Source organism: Triticum aestivum, chromosome 1A, assembly GCF_018294505.1.
Source record: "Triticum aestivum cultivar Chinese Spring chromosome 1A, IWGSC CS RefSeq v2.1, whole genome shotgun sequence".
Lineage (NCBI taxonomy): Eukaryota > Viridiplantae > Streptophyta > Magnoliopsida > Poales > Poaceae > Triticum > Triticum aestivum.
The window spans coordinates 338677853-338693945 of NC_057794.1; positions in this window are offsets into that span (position 1 = coordinate 338677853).

Consider the following 16093-nt stretch of genomic DNA (forward strand, 5'->3'; position numbering starts at 1 on the left):
TGCTAAGTATGATGTTTATCATAGAATTGCATCTCCTTATCACCCACAGTCTAGTGGTCAAGTAGAACTAAGCAATAGAGAGCTTAAATTAATTTTGAAAAAGATTGTTAATAGATCTAGAAAGAAGTGGTCAAAGGAACTTGATGGTGCATTATGGGCCTATAGAACTGCACATAAAAATCCTATGGGTATGTCTCCATATAAAATGGTTTATGGAAAAGCATGTCACTTACCTCTCGAACTAGAACATAAGGCATATTGGGCCATTAAAGAGCTCAACTATGACTTCAAACTTGCTCATGAGAAGAGACTATTTGTCATTAGCTCACTTGATGAGTGGAGAACTCAGGCCTATGAGAATGCCAAACTGTTTAAAGAAAAATTTAAAAGATGGCATGACAAAAGGATACAAAAACGTGAGTTTAATGTAGGTGATTATGTATTGTTATACAACTCTCGTTTAAGATTTTTTGCAGGAAAACTCCTCTCTAAATGGGAAGGTCCTTACGTTATCGAGGAGGTTTATCGTTCCGGTTCCAGAAAAATCAACAACTTCGAAGGCACAAATACGAGGGTGGTGAACGGTCAAAGAATCAAACATTATATCTCAGGTAATCCTATAATTGTTGAAACTAATGTTATTGAAACCGTAGCCCCGGAGGAGTATATAAGGGACACCTTCCAGAATGTTTCAGCCTCCGAAAAGGAAGAGGTATGTGGTACGGTAAGTAAACCGACTCCAAAACAGTTATAATAGCAATCTTTCTCCGTTTTGGAATATTTAAGAAAATAGGAAAATAAGAAGCAGTCCGGAAAGGACACAAGGCGTCCACGAGAGTGGAGGGCGCGCCCCCTGCCTCGTGGGCACCTCATGTGCCCTCCGGACTCTGTTTTCTTGCACGATACTTCTTTTGGTCGATAAAAATCCATTATATAATCTCCCAAAGGTTTTGACCACCGTACCATGCAAATATCCTCTGTTTTTGTTTCGATTTGTTTCTTCTGCAGATTTAGATCGAGATGTCTTCTCAAGAGTCAGTTGGGGAGAGCCAGGTATCCCACCCGACACCGGGACCAGGAGCAAACAGTGATACTGACCACTTTGGGCCATCAACGGAGGATGAGATAGAGGCCGACTTGAAAAGGATAGATGCCATGGAAGAGGATGAAGAAGTTACTTCTCGCTTCCGAGCCGGATTCACGATGGGGGAACTACAGATCTCAGCTATTCCAAACTCGGTCATCCCTTCCAATGTTAGATTTCTTTCTTATGAAAATATGAAAAGAGTGTTACTTGTTCCCCTGCAGCTATGCAACATCCATGGGTGAAATAATGGACCTCAAGCAGCAAGTCAATAAGCTCGAGGAAGAGAATCATATCCTGAGGGGCACCATAGCCAAGAATATCACATCACCACCTCTGAAGAAAGAGACATAAATATAGGGGTATGGGCACTCCCCTTGGCAACTGCCAAGCTTTGGGGAGTGCCCCGGTATCGTATCACCATCACACTTTTATCTTTACCCTTTTTCTTAGTTTGATCCTTTTGGTAATATCTTGATCTAGTAGAATAAAGTTTTAGTATGATTTAGTTTTGAGTTTTGCTTTATGATCCTTCTATGTAATCGAGTCTGTGAGCTATATATAATAAAGATTAGTTTTGAGTCAAGGGCTTGGTTATCTTGCTATGATCTTGAGGGAATAAAAGTAATAATAAAAAGAAATAAAGAGATCATATTGATCTTATGGAGAGTAATGACTTCACATATAAAGAGTATGATGAATAAAAGTTGTTGAGAGTTGACAAACATAGTTTTGGTCATCTTTGCAATTAATAAGAAGTAATAAAGAAAGAGAGGTCTTCACATATAAATATACTATCTTGGACATCGTTTATGATTGTGAGCACTCATTAGAATATGACATGCTAAAAGGTTGATGTCGGACAAGGAAGACAATGTAATGGGTTATGTTTTCTTATATCCGAAATAAATTATATTTTCATGGATCATCCAACATGTTGAGCTTGCCTTCCCCCCTCATGCTAGCCAAATTCTTTACACCAAGTAGAGATACTACTTGTGCTTCCAAATATCCTTAAACCCAGTTTTGCCATGAGAGTACACCATATCTACCTATGGATTGAGTAAGATCCTTCAAGTAAGTTGTCATTGTTGCAAGCAATAAAAATTGCTCTCTAAATATGTATGATTTATTAGTGTGGAGAAAATAAGCTTTATAAAATCTTGTGATGTGGAAGAAATAAGAGCGACAGACTACATAATAAAGTTCCATATCACAAGTGGCAATATAAAGTGACGTTCTTTTGCATTAAGATTTCATGCATCCAACCATAAAAACACATGACAACCTCTGCTTCCCTTTGCGAAGGGCCTATCTTTTATTTTTGTCTTATACCTTATACAAGAGTCATGGTGATCTTCACCTTCCCTTTTTACATTTTATCCTTTGGCAAGCACTGTGTGCTGGAAAATCCTAATATATATAGATAATTGGATGTGGGTTTTCATAAACTATTATTGTTGACATTACCCTTGAGGTAAAAGGTTGGGAGGCAAAACTATAAGCCCCTATCTTTCTCTGTGTCTGATTAAAGCTTCATACCCATAAGTATTGTGTGAGTGTTAGCAATTGTGAAAGACTAAATGATAGTTGAGTATGTGGACTTGCTGAAAAGCTCTTATATTGACTCTTTCCGATGTTATGATAAATTGCAATTGCTTCAATGATTGAGATTATAGTTTGTTAGTTTTTAGTGAAGTTTCTGATTCATACTACACATTGTGAATAAGATTTTTACTTTAGCATAAAAAATCATATGACAATATATATATATATATATATATGTATATATATATGTTGCTGTTATAAGAATGATCATGATGCCCTCATGTCCGTATTTTATTTTATCGACGCCTCTATCTCTAAACATGTGGACATATTTTTCGTTATCGGCTTCCGCTTGAGGACAAGCGAGGTCTAAGCTTGGGGGAGTTGATACGTCCATTTTGCATCATGCTTTATATCGATATTTATTGCATTATGGGATGTTATTACACATTATGTCATAATACTTATGCCTATTATCTCTTATTTTACAAGGTTTACACGAAGAGGGGGAATGCCCGCAGCTGGAATTCTGGGCTGGAAAAGGAGCAAATATTAGAGACCTATTCTGCACAACTCCAAAAGTCCTGAAACTCCATGGAAGTTAGTTTTAGAATATAAAAAAATATTGGGCGAAGAAAGCACTAGAGGGGGGCCACCCACCATCCACGAGGGTGGGCAGCGCGCCCTACCCCCCTAAGCGCGCCCCCTGTCTCGTGGGCCCCCTGGCAGTCCTTCGGTGCCCATCTTTGGCTATATGAAGTCTTTCGCCCTGGAAAAAAAATCATAAGCAAGCTTTCGGGACGAACCACCTCCGCCATGAGGCGGAACCTTGGCGGAACCAATCTAGGGCTTCGGCGGAGCTGTTCTGCCGGGGAAGCATCCCTCCGAGAGGGGGAAATCATCACCATCGTCATCACCATCGATCCTTTCATCGGGAGGGGGTCAATCTCCATCAACATCTTCACCAGCACCATCTCATCTCAAACCCTAGTTCATCTCTTGTATCCAATCTTTGTTTCAAAACCTCATATTGGTACCTGTGGGTTGCTAGTAGTGTTGATTACTCCTTGTAGTTGATGCTAGTTGGTTTATTCGGTGGAAGATCATATGTTCATATCCTTTATGCATATTAATACCCCTCTAATTATGAACATGAATATGATTTTTGAGTAGTTACGTTTGTTCCTGAGGACATGGGAGAAGTCTTGCTATAAGTAGTCATGTGAATTTGGTATTCGTTCGATATTTTGATGAGATGTATGTTGTCTCTCCTCTAGTGGTGTCATGTGAATGTCGATTACATGACACTTCACCATTATTTGGGGCTAGGGGAAGGCATTGGGAAGTAATAAGTAGATCATGGGTTGCTAGAGTGACAGAAGCCTAAACCCTAGTTTATGCGTTGCTTCGTAAGGGGCTGATTTGGATCCATATGTTTCATGCTATGGTTAGGTTTACCTTAGTACTTCTTTTGTAGTTGTGGATGCTTGCAAGATGGGTTAATCATAAGTGGGATGCTTGTCCAAGGAGGGGCAGTACCCAAGCACCGGTCCACACACATATCAAATTATCAAAGTAACGAGCGCGAATCATATGAGCATGATGAAAACTAGCTTGACAATAATTCCCATGTGTCCTCGGGAGCGCTTTCCTTTATATAAGAGTTTTCCCAGGCTTGTCCTTTGCTACAAAAAGGATTGGGCCATCTTGCTGCACCTTATTTACTTTTGTTACATGTTACCCGTTACAAATTACCTTATCACAAAACTATCTGTTACCGATAATTTCAGTGCTTGCAGAGAATACCTTACTGAAAACTGCTTGTCATTTCCTTCTGCTCCTCGTTGGGTTCGCCACTCTTACTTATCCAAAGGAATACGATAGATCCCCTATACTTGTGGGTCATCAGTGTGTAGGATTTTTTTTGAAATTACTGCGTTCCCCAATGATACGTCTCCAACGTATCTATAATTTTTGATTGCTCCATGCTATATTATCTACTGTTTTGGACATTATTGGCCTTTATTATCCACTTTTGTATTATATTTGGGACTAACCTATTAACTGGAGGCCCAGCCCAGAATTGTTGTTTTTTGCCTGTTTTAGGGTTTCGAAGAAAAGGAATATCAAATGGAGTCCAAACGGAATGAAACCTTCGGGAACGTGATTTTCTCAATGAACAAGACCAGAGAGACTTGGACCCTATGTCAAGAAAGGAAACAGGAGGCCATGAGGTAGGGGGGCACGCCCACCCCCACCAGGCGCGCCCTCCACCCTCGTGGGCCCCTTGTTGCTCCACCGACGTACTCCTTCCTCCTATATATACCTACCTACCCCCAAACGATCAGATACGGAGCCAAAAATGTAATTCCACTGCCGCAACTTTCTGTATCCACGAGATCCCATCTTGGGGCCTGTTTCGAAGCTCCACCGGAGGGGGCATCGATCATGGAGGGCTTCTACATCAACACCATAGCCCCTCCGATGAAGTGTCAGTAGTTTACCTCAGACCTACGGGTCCATAGTTAGTATCTAGATGGCTTCTTCTCTGTTTTTGGATCTCAATACAATGTTCTCCCCCTCTCTTGTGGAGATCTATTCGATGTAATCTTCTTTTTGTGGTGTGTTTGTTGAGACCGATGAATTGTGGGTTTATGATCAAGTCTATCTATGAATAATATTTGAATCTTCTTTGAATTCTTTTATGTATGATTGGTTATCTTTGCAAGTCTCTTCGAATTATCAGTTTGGTTTGGCCTACTAGATTGATCTTTCTTGCAATGGGAGAAGTGCTTAGCTTTGGGTTCAATCTTGCGGTGTCCTTTCCCAGTGACAGTAGGGGCAGCAAGGCACGTATTGTATTGTTGCCATCGAGGATAACAAGATGGGGTTTTCTTCATATTGCATGAGTCTATCCCTCTACATCATGTCATCTTGCTTAAGGTGTTACTCTGTTTTTAACTTAATACTCTAGATGCATGCTGGATAGCGGTCGATGAGTGGAGTAATAGTAGTAGATGCAGGCAGGAGTCGGTCTACTTGTCTCGGACGTGATGCCTATATACATGATCATACCTAGATATTCTCATAACTATGCTCAATTATGTCAATTCCTCAACAGCAATTTGTTCACCCACCATAGAATACTTATGCTCTCGAGAGAAGCCACTAGTGAAACCTATGGCCCCCGGGTCTATCTTTATCATATTGATCTCCTACTACTTAGTTATTTCCTTTGCTATTTACTTTGCCTTTATTTTTACTTTGCATCTTTATCATAAAAATATAAAAAAAAATATTTTATCATATCTATCAGATCTCACTCTCGTAAGTGGCCTTATAGGGACTGACAAACCCTATTTGCGTTGGTTGCGAGGATTTATTTGTTTTGTGCAGGTGCGAGGGACTCGCGCGTAGACTCCTACTGGATTGATACCTTGGTTCTCAAAAACTGAGGGAAATACTTACACTACTTTGCTGCATCATCCCTTCCTCTTCGGGGAAAACCAACGTAGTGCTCAAGAGGTAGCACCCAACAGTACTAGGGGTACGAGAGAGAGGCAGAGCCTAGCTACGACATAGGTGTAACACCCGGTGTTTTCCGAGTTCAGACCCCTCTCAGAGGAGGTAACAGCCCTATGTCTCGTTCCTTGAGGCTTGTTTTCTTTGGGGGTATGATTACAGAGAATGCTTAACCTTTGCTTGGGAGGAGGAGTGTGGCTTATATGGAGTGCACCATGGCCTCCTTTACTCCCACATCTCTAGGGTGGTCAATGCTCATAACTACGGCAATTACACATGTAAATAGTCACAACTACGACAGTTACATGTAACAGTAGCTATGACTATACTCAAAGACCGACTTAGGATTCCCCGACCATTGCAGCTCTTGTCGTCCCTTCATCTCCTTTGTCCGAGTGCTGATAGACATGCCGATTGGAGAGGAGGTGTCCGAGTGCTTTCGAGGTGTCCGAGTGGACTTCCAGTTATATGCATCTGAATGCTAATGTGGTCCAGACACCTACCAATGATGGTGTGGGTCCCTAGGTGGGCCCCAACTAATAGGTCATTGACCCTACGGTAGTAGGTGACCTCATCAGGTACCACAAAGCATCGGGCGCGCCCGGGGCATGGTCACAGAGTTGGCCCGCTGGCAGCTCAGGAAAGAAGAGAGTGCGGCGGCGAGGAATCTTGTCTGGATCGACCGTCTTGAGCCAGACACGGAACAGACCCATGTTGTTGCGCTGCGCCATGGGCTCCGCAACCTGAACCATGAACCCGCAACCCCTCTGAACCACCTCCACCGTCTACCTAGTCCACGCGTGCGCCAGCACGCCGACCAGCTCCAAGGGGATCAGGAAAGAGAGGGCGGCGGCTGTCGCCTGTGCTTGGCGCATCCACGGCCGAAGAGAGAGAGAGAAGCCCGGGCTAGGGGCGAGATCACGATCCACCATGAGCCAGCGTATGATTGGGGGCTCGCAAATGACGAGGAAGTCCTCCGAGAAAAATGGCCTGATGGACATGTCACTTGGTTCGATGCCAAATTCGGTATGGAGCGTGGCCACCACCGCGGCCAGGACTACCTATGGCCTCGTCCCGGTGATGGTGACCATGACTTCACGGGAAAGGTGTTGCTCCATGCACCGCATATCATCCAATGGCTCCAGAAAGGAGCAATCCATTGAGGCCACCGAATCCACCGTGCCACCGGCCTCCGGCGCGGAACCAAAAAGCAAGGGCCGGCCATGCTTGCCATTGATGGCCCTCGGGCCACCTTGATACGTCTCCGTCGTATCTATAATTTTTGATTGTTTCATGCCAATATTATACCACTTTCACATACTTTTGGCAACTTTTTATATGATTTATTGGACTAACCTATTGATCTAGTGCCCAGTGCAGGTTCCTGTTTTTTGCATGTTTTTTTGTATCACAGAGTATCCATATATCAAACGAAGTCCAAATGCAATAAAATTTCACGGAGAATTATTTTGGAATATATGTGATTTTTGGGAGTTGGAATCACCACAAATGGAGGCCCACACAACCCACAAGACACCAGAGCGCGCCAGAGGCCCCTAGCACAGTGGTGGGTTGTGCCCTCCTCGAACGTCAGTTGGAGCTGTACTTCGGGCGCAAGGAAGCTTTTATCCTGAAAAAATCGTGTTAAAATCTCAGCGCAATCGGAGTTACGGATCTTCCGGAATATAAGAAACGGTTTTCGGCCAGATCTGGGGAGCGCGAAACAGAAGAGAACAGAGAGGGAGATCCAATCTCGGAGGGGCTCCTGCCCCTCCGCCGCCATGGAGACCAAGGTCCAAAGGGGGAACTCTCCTCCCCATCTAGGGCGGAGGCCAAGGATGAAGAAGAAGTAGGGGGCTCTCTCCCCATCGCTCCCATCGCTTCCGGTGGCATCGGAGTGCCACTGGGGCAACGATCGGGACGACAATCTACATCAACAATCTTGCTACCGTCAACACCAACTCTTTCCCCCTCTATGCAGCGGTGTAACACCTCTTCTCCCCACTGTAATCTCTACTTAAACATGGTGTGCAACTCCATATATTATTTCCCAATGATCTATGGTTATCCTATGATGTTTGAGTAGATCCGTTTCGTCCTATGGGTTAATCATGATCTTGGTTGGTATGATTGTATATTTTACTTATGGTGTTGTCCTACCGTGCCCTCCGTTCTCGCGCAAATGTGAGAGTCCCTCGCTGTAGGGTGTTGCAATATGTTCATGATTTTCTTACGGTGGGTTGCGAGAGTGACAGAAACTTAAACCCGAGTAGGTGGGTTATGGCGTATGGGAGTAAAGAGGACTTGATACTTAATGCTATAGTTGGGTTTCACGACCTTAATGACATTTAGTAGTTGCGGAAGCTTGCTAGAGTTCCAATGATAAGTGCATATGATCCAAGTAGAGAAAGTATGTTCGCTGATGCCTCTCCCTCATATAAAATTACAAGAATGATTACCGGTACTTGTTATCGATTACCTAGGGACAAATAAATTTCTTGTTGACAAAAGCTCCCTACTAAAACTAACTTTGTTGTGTCTTTATCTAAACAGCCCCTATATTTTATTTATGTGCTCTTTATTATCTTGCAAACCTATCATGTCACACCTACAAAGTACTTCTAGTTTCATACTTGTTCTAGGTAAAGCGAACGTCAAGCGTGCGTAGAGTTGTATCGGTCGATAGAACTTGAGGGAATATTTGTTCTACCTTTAGCTCCTCGTTGGGTTCGACACTCTTATTTATGGAAAAAGGCTACAAACAACCCCCTATACTTGTGGGTTATCAAGACCTTTTTCTGGCGCCGTTGCCAGGGAATAATAGCGCGGGGTGAATATTCTCATGTGTGCTTGTTTGCTTTATCACTAAGTAGTTTTTATTTTCTATTCTAAGTTGTTCTCTATCTTTGGTTATGGGATATGGAACACAGAACACCAAAAAAATTAGTGGTATTTGCTACTCATGGAGATGGGGAACCTCCTAAAACCCTCGATGCTCGTTATGCGAGAGATATTATGCACTACTTTGATAATCCCGAGAAAACCACATTCAACTATATAATGGGAGTAATGTTGGATCAATGTGAATACTTTAGGGATTATCGCTTGACTCATAAAGGGAAATTGTTATGGGATAAAATTCATATGGTGCATTGGTATGCTTGAGAGCTATGCTTGAGATATGATTATACTTGTTGCTCTGGGATGAACACTCCACATCTTCCCTTTTCATGTGAATTTAATGATAATGAAACCTTGGCTTATTATGTTAGAGGTATATATGATTATTATGATGGGGAACAAATAGAACAATTTGTTGCTTTTAAGAGTGCATATGAAATTGAATCTTTGTTTGAAAAGTTTGAAGATTTTGATGATTCAGTTTATAGACCGAAAATCTTGCTACCCTTAAATATTGCTATGATAATTATAAATACAATTACGATATTGATGTATTTATTGAGAATAACTCCGCTGTCCAAGAAAAGACCAATATTTTGCACGAGTCTATGGAAGAAGAAATTGAAGAAACTGCGAGCTCATTGGATGAAAAAGATGAAGAGGAGAGCTAAGAACAAATGGAGGAAGAACGGATTGATCACCCGTGTCCACCTTCTAATGATAGCAACTCTTCAACTCATACATTATTTAATTTCCATTCATTCTTACCGAAGGATGAATGCTATTATGATTGCTATGATCCCGTTGATTCATTTGAAATATCCCTTTTTTGATGAACTTGATGCTTGCTATGCTTGTGGCCAAGATGCCAATATGAGTTATGCTTATGGATATGAACTTGCTATTATTCCTTATATTAAGAATGAAATTGTTGCTATTGCACCCACACATGATAGTCCTATTATCTTTTGAATTATCCCAACTACACTATATCGGAGAAGTTTGCTCTTGTTAAGGATTATATTGATGGGTTGCCTTTTACCGTTGCACATGATGATTTTGATGAATATAATATGCATGTGCTTGCTGCTCCTACTTGCAATTATTATGATAGAGGAACTATATCTCCACCTCTTTATGTTTCCAACACGATAAAATTGCAAGAAACTGCTTATGCTATGTATTGGCCTTTACTTGATGTGCATGAATTGTTCTTGTATGACATGCCGATGCATAGGAAGAGAGTTAGACTTCTTCATTGCTTAATATATGTTGCTTTGTTCTCACTACTAAATGCCAAATCATTGCTAATTAAAATTGGCTTTGATATACCTTGGGATCCGGGTGGATCCATTACTTGAGCACTTTATGTCTAGCTTAATGGCTTTAAAGAAAGCGCTGCCAGGGAGACAACCTGGAAGTTTTAGAGAGCCATTTATTTATGTTGAGTGCTTTTATAAAGTCTATAAACAAAAAAATATAGAGGGGAACACAAAACTTTTCAAAAGGGAAAGTGAAAGTGAAAGAGACAAGCATTGTTGAAGTGGGGGAGCTCCTTGAACTTTGTTCATGCTCATGAAAACTTTGTGAATCTTTATTACAGAAAATTTCCAACAAAAATAATTATCCCCTTGTACAATTCCATTGTATTATACAAATAATATGCCAAGGTTTGCCTTCAGGATGTTTACATTGCTTGTTGGTTTGTGCGGTGCAAAACAGAAACTTTGGCTGTAGTACGTGATTTTACTTTTTTTTACCGGAACGTCAAATGGTTCTGAAACTTTTTGCACTGTGTTTCTATTCAGATTGTTTATTTGTACTAATTTTTGGAGTACCAGAGGTATGGTGAATGTTCAGATTACTACAGACTATCCCGTTTAAGACAGATTCTATATTTGATGCATTGTTTTGCTTGTTTTGATGAAACTATTGATTCTATTAGTGGATTAAGCCATGAAAAAGTTATATTATAGTAGCTACAATGCAGAAACAAAATATGAATTGGTTTGCAACAGTACTTAGAGTAGTGATTTGCTTTATTATACTAATGGATCTTACCGAGTTTTCTGTTGAGTTTTGTGTGGATGAAGTGAACAAAGATCGAGGAGGTCTCGATATGAGGAGAAGGAGGAGAGCCAAGAGCTCAAGCTTGGGGATCCCCAAGGCACCCCAAGTAAATATTCAAGGAGACTCAAGCGTCTAAGCTTGGGGATGCCCCGGAAGGCATCCCATCTTTCTTCAACAAGTATTAGTATGTTTTCGGTTTCATTTCGTTCGCATGACATGTGCAAATCTTGGAGCATCTTCTACTTTTAATTTTCACTTTTCTTTTATGAACCATGCTGGTATGAGATAGTCCATGGTTTATTTATAAAATGCTCATCGCACTTCACTTATATCTTTTGAGTGTGTCTTTATAGAATGCTTCATGTGCTTCACTTAAATCATTCAAAGTTTGGATTGCATGTTTCTCTTCACATAGAAAACCGTTGTTTGAAGAATGCTCTTTTGCTTCACTTATATTTGTAAGAGCATGGTCTTTTTTAGAAAGAATTAGACTGTCATGCTTCAATTATATCTATTTAGAGAGTCAAAAGGAATTGGTCAATTGCATGGTTAGTCATAAAATCCTACATAAAACTTATGGATCACTAAATATGATATGTTTGATTCCTTGCAATAGTTTTGCGATATAGAGATGGTAATATGTGGGAGGTACTAGTGAATGGTTGTGTTTAGTAGGAATATTGGTGTTGAGGTTTGTGATTCCCGAAGCATGCACGTATAGTCTCTCGTTATGCTATGAAGTTGGAGCATGATTTATTATTGATTGTCCTCCTTATGAGTGGCGGTCGGGGACGAGCGATGGTCTTTTCCTACCAATCTATCCCCCTAGGGGCATGCGTAGTAGTACTTTGATTCAAGGGCTAATAAACTTTTGCAATAAGTATATGAGTTCTTTATGACTAATGTGAGTCCATGGATTATACACAGTCTTACCTTTCGCAATTTGCTAGCCTCTACGGTACCGTGCATTGCCCTTTCTCACCTCGAGAGTCGGTGCAAACTTCGCAGGTGCATCCAAACCCCGTGATATGATACGTTCTATCACACATAAGCCTTATTGTATCTTCCTCAAAACAACCACCATACCTACCTATTATGGCTTTTCCATGGCCATTCCGAGATATATTGCCATGCAACTTCCACCGCTTCCATTTGATGACTTGAGCATTCATTGTCATATTGCTTTGCATGATCATATAGCTGACATAGTAGTTGTGGCTCAGCCACCGTTCATCATTTTTCATACATGTTACGTTAGATCATTGCACATCCTGGTACATTGCCAGAGGCATCCATATAGAGTCATATTTTGTCATAGGTATCGAGTTGTAGTTTTTATTTCTTTTGAGTTATAAGTAAATAGAAGTGTGATGGTCATCATTATTCATTTTTAGAGCAGTGACCCAGTGAGGAAAGGATGATGGAGACTATGATTCCCCCACAAGTCGAGATGAGACTCCGGACAATGAGAGAAATATATATATATATATATATATATATATATATATATATATAAAGAAAAAAAGAAAAAAGAAAAAAAGAAAAAATAGAAAAAAAATAAACAAAGAGAGAAGGGGCATTGTTAGTATCCTTTACCACACTTGTGCTTCAAATTAGCACCATGTTTTTCATATGGAGAGTCTCCTATGTTGTCACTTTCATATACTAGTGGGAATTTTTCATTATAGGATTAGATGCACACCCACTTAGTTTTCATATTGAGCTTTCATACACTTATAGCGCTTGGTGCATTCGTTGCATGGCAATCCCTACTCCTCATGTTGATATCAATTGATGGGCATCTCCATAGCTCATTGATTAGCCGCATCGATGTGAGACTTTCTACTTTTTTGTCTTCTCTATATTTACCCCTATCATTATACTCTATTCCACCCGTAGTGCTATATTCATGGCTTGCGCTCATGTATTGCGTGAGAGTTGAAAAATCTGAAGCGTGTTAAAAAGTATGAACCAATTGATCGGCTTCACGATGAACCAATTTGTCTTCTCTATATTCTTCATGCACTTTTGCTACTAATGGTTATGTGCAAGAGAAGAGAACCATCACGATGGATGATGTGTTCATCTACCATGAGCATACGTACTTTGCTTTGTTTTGTGCGTGTGTAGGATACTTGGACTTCGTGTTGACTTCCACTTCACGTGAGCTGACCATTCGAGCTCTCAAGAGCGAGCCTCATATATTCTACCACGACTCGCTTATACACCGCATTTGCTTGCGCTTCGACATTCTAAAGGATGCACAAGGACACGCCTTCAAGGTGACTTCTTCCTTGAACATGGATATCCCGGATCATACTACTTGTGTTGCTTGCACCATGAGACCAATTGGTCATCTTGGACTACTTGACTGCACACATGTTAGAGATCTTACTTCGACTTTCCATTTTCACATTTTCATGCCTCATGACATATATACCTTGTGTGTTGCGTCCAATTCTTGGATTACTTGCTACTGTCATATGGTTGGTTGCGGCAATATCATTTCTTCACATATGCCATGTCCCATTGCTTGTCACATGATTGACTTGATTGCCTCACACATGATGAACAATTGATCTTTCTATTGTGTTGAGCGTCACACTATCTTCACTACACCCTATGCTTGTTATGCTTGGATTGTCTTGCACTTGACACATGTGTTTAGACATATCATCTTCTTTGGTCTTGTGAATGATTCTTATGCCTACCATATACCTTTCATTGAGCAAATTGTGAATGCTTGCTATGAGCTTGAGGTAGATGCTTATTCTCTTGTCACACATATTTGCATTGTTGAGGAAATCGTTAACTGGTAACTGCTCGGTTGGCTGGCGAGTAGGGGATTAATAGGCTAATCGGCAAGTTAATCGGTCATTTAATCAATTAATCGGACGATTTATCAGTTTATCAGCTACTCGGCGACCCTACGAGTAGGGATTAATCGGCAAGTTAACTGGTTAATCGGATGAATTCTTGAACAGGGCATATTTGCATCACTACCTCACATTTAGATGCTTGTCCGACTGACGTGCCACCGAACGTCCGACACTCTACAGCGCCGAGATGACCGGCGTCCATCGGACGTCCGACACACCTTCTACCCAGACAGAAGTCCCAGCCAGCGCACGCTCCAGCGACCAGATGCCCAACAAGGACCGGACGTCCGACACCCCCAGCGCCTGGACGACCGAGCCCCTCCAGACGACCGAGACAACTAGTCCAGTATGAAAATGTCAAAAGAACGAAGGCCATCGGACGACCGACGCACCGGACGTCCGACCTCGACCGGAAGTCCGACGCCGCCTGATACGAGCCGAAACGCTGGACGTCCGACATCTACCGGACGACCGGACCCCCGCTAGCGACCATTCGTCCGGTAACTGTTGGACAACCGAAGTCTGTCTGTGCACAGCGTGTTGGGCCGAGGCCCATGTACCCCTTCGCCCACTTAGACTATAAATAGGACTTCCCCTTCTCCTTTCTAGGATAGCAAATATGATAGCTCATTTGTATGTGAGCTTTGCTCCTACCTACCTCTACTCTTGAGAAAGAGAGAGAGACTACCACTCCCATGGAGTTCAAGGCCTCCATGTGAGAAGATCCTGCGAGATATCATCAAGACCCCTCACGGGAAAATCCTTCTAGGATATCATCAAGACCTCCTCATGGATATGACTTTACCTGGTATCTTTCCTTTTGTTGTTCATGTACCTTGTGGATCTTGTATGTTTGATTGTCTAGTGGATGTGTGATTGGACTTGTTCTTGAGTGTTCCTCTTGTGATTTCCCTCGTGTTTCCCTTCGTGTTCTTCGTGGGATCCCCTTCATTTCGTGAAAGATCGGCCCTAGGGTTTCTACCTTACATCAGCAGGGTGCCACCGACATGCGCTCCTGCCCATTCACCGACGAAGAACTCCTCCGCAGCATGCAATCATGACTAATAAGCCCCCGTGCCACCGCAACGAACACACAGAGTATCATTTGTGCAGTCGCTCAAGATGTGTTAGTCGTCTCCGCAGTTGTAGCAGCATCCATGGAGGGCGGCCGGGATGTAGGTCCGCGGCGACCACGAGGTAGGGAGGGTGGGTGAGAGTCGATGTCGCGATGTAGGCAGGGGGAGGCAAGGTTGGGCTGCGAGGGCGGCGGGAGGTCTTGGGTTCGCCACTCTGACGCAGCCGACCCTGGAGGCGGGGGGCGGGAGCTCCTGCCGGCACTGCCCTGGACGATTGGGCCGAAGGCTGTGTCGAGCACCTCGGGTATGACGACGATGGAACGGAGAGCCGGCCTAGGAGGGGGAGAAAGCGACTCCGACAAGGAGGAGGAAGCCGAGGGAGACCTGTGAGGCCATCGGAGAGGGGGGTGGACGCCGACACTGGAGTAGTGGCCGGCGGGGGAGGGGAGGGGGGAGGGGGCGCTCAGGGAAGGAAGCTCTCGCTCTCGCTCAGGGAAGGAAACTCTCGATCTCGCTCACGGAAGGAAGCTTGGAGTCAAAACTCTGCCACTTTGTCTCACATTATCATGAACTCACAATGATGGAAAACACGTGTGCCACTTATCATTTAATTTTTTTATTACCTTTAGTGTTCTTTGTACTATTACGATTGAAGATGAATAGATTGTAAGTTTCTCGTGCAAAAAAAAGTAGCAGAGTAGGCAGTACATCTGGCCGGACCCTGCATAGTCTTTCTGACTTGGATCTTGGTTGTTCTTTTAAACTAGCGGGATCTTGATCAATCCCTGCATCATTGAAGTAGCCCAGCATGCCTGCATGGGCTCCACACGGTTTTTCCAAAGTCGCTTTCTTGGAGGCGTTCGCGAATTCTTCCACACCGATCGAGCATCCTGCTTGATTCGCGGCCTTTTTCCAGCGTCCGCCCCGTGCAGGTGGCATGATCGCCCCTCGCGCGAACTGCACTGTTCCCTCCCAAGTCCCCGGCAAGCGTAACACGGGGAGCTTCAAACCGG